Source organism: Delphinapterus leucas, chromosome 6 (genome assembly GCF_059928025.1).
Source record: "Delphinapterus leucas isolate spDelLeu-1000000601 "Yukka" chromosome 6, BTC_Dleu_Yukka2, whole genome shotgun sequence".
In the NCBI taxonomy this organism is placed as follows: domain Eukaryota; kingdom Metazoa; phylum Chordata; class Mammalia; order Artiodactyla; family Monodontidae; genus Delphinapterus; species Delphinapterus leucas.
The window spans coordinates 33,571,154-33,576,075 of record NC_143134.1 but is presented as its reverse complement, the minus strand read 5'-3'; the positions used below and the strand labels follow the sequence as shown (position 1 = coordinate 33,576,075).

Below are 4,922 nucleotides of genomic sequence, written 5' to 3'. Positions count from 1 at the left end.
ATTAGGAGTTTGGCATTAGCAGAGGTAACCTATTATATATATGATGGATAAACAACAAGGTCCTACTGTATAGTACAGGGAACTATATTCAATGTCCTGTAATTAACCATAATGGAAAAGAATATGAAAAATTATATATATGTATAACTGAATCACTTTGTTGTACAGTATAAACTAACACAAATTGTATATCAACTAAACTTCAGTAAAATAAATGTTTATAAAAAGGAAAAAAAAAGAACATGAATACATATATATACATATATATGTTTCTTTTTTTCCTCTTTATTCTGTTTGTGTTTCAAATAGGCTTTTTTTTTCCTTCTGCAAAAAGCGTTATTGTTTCCATTTGGTCCAAGGCTTGGGAGAGGGCTCCAGGGCGGTTACAAAGCTGCCTAGTAGCTGCAGAGCAGGGCTTCAGGCAGAAGCTCTGATGCCAGAGGGGCTCCTCAGAGGCCGCTGGACTTCAGAGACTCCTGTTTGTGCTCGAGGGTGAGCCTTTCAAAGAGATACTCGCCCAGCACAGCCTGTGGACCAGCCAGCCTGCAGAGGTTGGTCAGGTGGTCGCCCATCTTCTTGATGAGTTTCACCTGCTCCTCCAGGAAGCGGCTCTCCAGGAAGTCACAGAGGTGGGAGTCTGCGCGGGCGGAACCCAGGGCGCGCAGATCTGATAGTGCCTGATGCAGGCTCTTCTCCTTAAGAATGGCGGCTTCCACAGCGTCCTGGGTTTTACCCCACTCATCTTGAGAAGGCTTCCGCGCATCCTGAAAGAGGGCGTGGCCACAGCACTGGTTTTGCATTTTCAAGAGACGCTGGGCGCCCTCACACTTCTCCTCAGCCAGTTGGCGAAAAATGTGGCCCACACTGTCCAGAGTCCCATTGTTGCTGTCGAAATAGAAGCTCAGAGAGAGGTAAGTGTCCCCAGATGCATGTTGAACAGGCGGTGGACGGCGGCCTCCACCTCGATGGAATAATTCTGACGAACCTGGGAACTCGTGGTTGATCAGTGATAAGGAGCTAAGCTCAAAAAACGGTGTTGGCCTGTGCTGGAGGCTGAGGATAGCTGAGTGGCTGATTCCAAAGGTTGCGACAGGAAGAAAGGTTGGAGGGTGGTCGGGGGCTGGAGCAAGGAGCGTCCCTGGGTCTGTTCATTCTAAACACTGTTGAAGCAAAAGACAGAACTGCAGGACTGCCGAGCGCACTGCCTCAAATAGGCTTTGATATAAATGAACAAGAAGTCCAAGCAAGGACAAAACTTACCCTTCCCCCCACCAAAATAGCTGGCGATACTAGAATCTAGACCTGGGAAGGGATTCTTCCATTACTTTCTGAACATTCCAAGCCACTAGAGCAGTGGTTCTCAAAGTATGGTCACCTTGTAACGAAGCAGTACCCTATGGGGCCTTCCTAGGACAGACCCATCCCCCATATCCTCTGCTGTAGTTCCTCTCTGAAGTACTCAGATAATAGTATCTCAGGCATATTTCTTGAGTTTTCAGATGTTAAAAACCACCACCCAATGGAAGAAATTAACTCCTTGATGATCATGAGCACGTAGCCCCCAGACCTTCTGGCACCTAAGGATGGATAATGTTACCTGCCCTGTGGCCTCCACATCAACCAATCAGAGGATTGTGCACGAGCTGATCACATTCCCTGGGACGTCCCTCCCTCACCTGGCCTTTAAAAATGCTTTGCTGAAATCCTTTGGAGATTTCAGGGTGTTTTGGAACACGGGCCACCCCTCTCCTTGCTCAATCCTGCAATAAAACTTTCTCTGCTCCAGACTCCAACCTTTAGTTTTGTTTGGCCTCACTGTGCTTCAGACACACGAACCTGCATTCGGTAACAACCTGACCAGTTTTACCAGCGTCCCCTGATAATGTGTCAGATATTCAAGTTTTAGGGCCCTGTCCCAGCCCTATGGAATCAGCAACTCTGGTGGGGCTCAGTGATCTCTGTTATAACAGGCCCTCCAGATGATTTTTATTCACCTTAAAGTTTGAAAATATCTGCATTGTCAGCTGGCCAAAGCGTCCACCAGCAGGTGAAGGGGAGTGGCGCCTGGAAAAGATAGGGACCAGCCAAGGCAAGTACAGCAGCATTTGCCGTGGTAGTAATGGAGAATGCCTTTTCTCCACTGGTTGGCACAGACTAGGATCTGGGAGCAGTGGCAGGGTTATTTAGGATGCTTTACATTTCAATGTAGAGTGGTTTGCCAGGGACTTCCCCTGTGTGAGCACTTAAAATCTCATCCTGGCAAACCCCTTAGCCCTGGGTTTGAAAAACGTAGGGAATAACATGAAATGTAGGGGAAACATGATCTAGGTTTTGGGCAAGTCACAAGTGCTAATTAAATCTAAGCAAGTTGGACAACATCTAGCCTTCTCTACCCAGTTTCGGGGAGGTAAATCTGATTGGGTGAAAGGACTTATTGTTAAGAGATCCTTGTAGAAACATCCCCTTCTGCTCAGTCCGCTGGTTCTCAGTTCTGGCTAGACATTGGCATCGTCTGAGGAGATTTAAAATGATTTTATTGGTCTACGATGACCAGCCGTCAGTGTGAGGGTTTTTAAAAAGTGCTTCAGATGATTCTAATGCGCAACCAAATTTAGGTGCCACTGCTTAAGCTTTTGAACGGCTGCTGCATATTTTCACCTCATCTTCCTATGAGAATATCCAACTGTAGTTGACTTTTTTTTTTCTTTTTCTTTTTTTAACTGTCTTATTATAAGATTTACTGTTTTAAATAAGGTTGAATGTACAGAAAATCTTGCTAGTCCATCTGGTATAGCTGGATACTTAGAATAATATCGTTAAGATATATACCATTTAAGTATTGTGACTGGCCTTTTTTTTTTGAAATTAACATATGCATTGAATTAGTATGTTCTCTTTTGAAGTTGTTATGTTGGGGAGCTATACCTCTAATCTGCCATTGCTAAATATCTGGACACCTTTTATTAGGAATTGCTTTTAGAAATCTTTAGGGATTAAAACCAAGATTGCTGTATTATTTGTACTGGAACCACAAAAACCTCACAGAGTTCCCCCGCTGTACCTTCTACCCCCATCTCTAACCCTTGGCAACTTCTAATCTGTTCTCCATCTCCACAGTTTTGTTATTTTAAGAATAATATGTAAACATAATCATGAATTACTTAATCTTCGGAGATCGGCTTTTCAAAATTTTTCCCTCGGCATCATTCCCTTGAAGTTCATTTCAATTTTTGCATATATTAGTAATTTGTTCCTTTTTGTTGCTCGGTAGTATTCTATCATAAGATTTTATCACACTTTGTTTCAACATTCATCCACTGAAAGACATTTGGGTAGTTGCCAGTTTTTGGCTATTATATATAAAACTGCTATGAACATTTATGTGTAAGTTTCTGTGGGAACTTAATTAAGTTTTTGTTTCTTTTGGATAAATGCTCAAGAGTACAATTACTGCGTTGTAGGGTGAATCTACTTTTAGGATTAAAAGAGACTGTCAAGCTGTTGATCAGAGTGGCTAAACCATTTTATTTTCCCACCAGTGATGTGATATAATTTTTCTACGTACTCGCCAGCATTTGATGTTGTCACTATACTTTAATTTTAGTTATTCTCTGACATCTCATTATGGTCTTAATTTGCATTTCCCTAATGGCTAATGATGCTGAGCATCTTTTCATGTGCTCCTTTGCCATGTGTATATTCTCTTCCATGAAATGTCTATTCCTGTCTTCTGCCTATTTTCTAGTTGGATTTTTTTTAATTGTTTGAAGAGTTCTTTGTATATTATAGATACAAGTCATTTGTCTCATATGGGATTTTCAAATATATTTTCCTACTGTGTAATTTGAGTTTTCATCCACTTAAAAGGATCTTCTATGAAGCATTTTTAACTCATTTTGATGAGATCCAATTTATCAGTTTTTGCCTTTATTGATCATACTTTTGGTGTCAAGTCTAAGAATTATTCCCCTAGTTCTAGATGCCAAACATTTTCTCCTGTTTTTTTTCTAAAAATGTCCTGCTTTTACATTTAAGATTATGATCCACTTTGATTTAATTTTTGTGTAAGATGTGGAGGTTAAGGTTCATTTTTAGTTTGTTTTTGTTGAGGGATGTCCAACTGTTTCAGTACCATTTTTTGAAAAGTCTGTTCTTCCTTGATAGCTTTTGCACTGCTGTCAAAAACAAGTTATATGTATTTATGTCAATCTATTTCTGGGTTCTCTATTCCATTCCATTGATCTATGTATCTACCCTCCATCATTACTGCAAAATCTTAAAATTGGGTAGATTAATTCCTCCCATTTTCATCTTCCTTTACAAGTTGTTTTAGCTATTCTTCAGCCTCTTCTTACCATATAAATCTTAGAATAAGCTTGTCTATATCCACAAAAACCTTGAGGGCATTTTAAGAGTAATTGTGTTAAGCCTCTTAACTTGGGGAGAATTGACATCTTTATCATGTTGTGTTTTCTAATCCATGAACAAGGTATGTCTCCCTATTTGTTTGGGACTTAAAATTTTTCTTCATCAGCATTTTGTAATTTTCAGTATATAGAGGTCCTATAAATGTCTTATTGGGCTTATATTTAAGTATTTATTTAGGTCAGTTGTAAATGGCATCACATATTTTTATTTAAGCTTCTACACATTTGTTATTAATATATAATTTGATAAAATTGTGGTGATCTTGTACTCTAAATCATTTACAAACTAATATTATTTCTCAAGCTTTTTGTGGATTCCTTGGTATTTTCTCCATTTAGATTATCATCTCATCTTCAGATACAGACAGTTTTACTTTTCCTTATTCAGTATAATAGGATATATTACTATTCAACATTCAGTAGCATATGTTCCTTCCTATGCAACGTAGTAGGAATAGTCCTTTTATCTTTTAAATAAACTTTTGAAAAATTTAA

The 4,922-nt window shown here is 39.6% G+C and overlaps 1 pseudogene; it reads right to left on the bottom strand.

Moving 5' to 3' along the window:
* Positions 1-436: 436 nt before the first annotated feature.
* Positions 437-1,842, bottom strand: LOC111171384 (ferritin light chain pseudogene; annotated as a pseudogene).
* Positions 1,843-4,922: the final 3,080 nt, after the last annotated feature.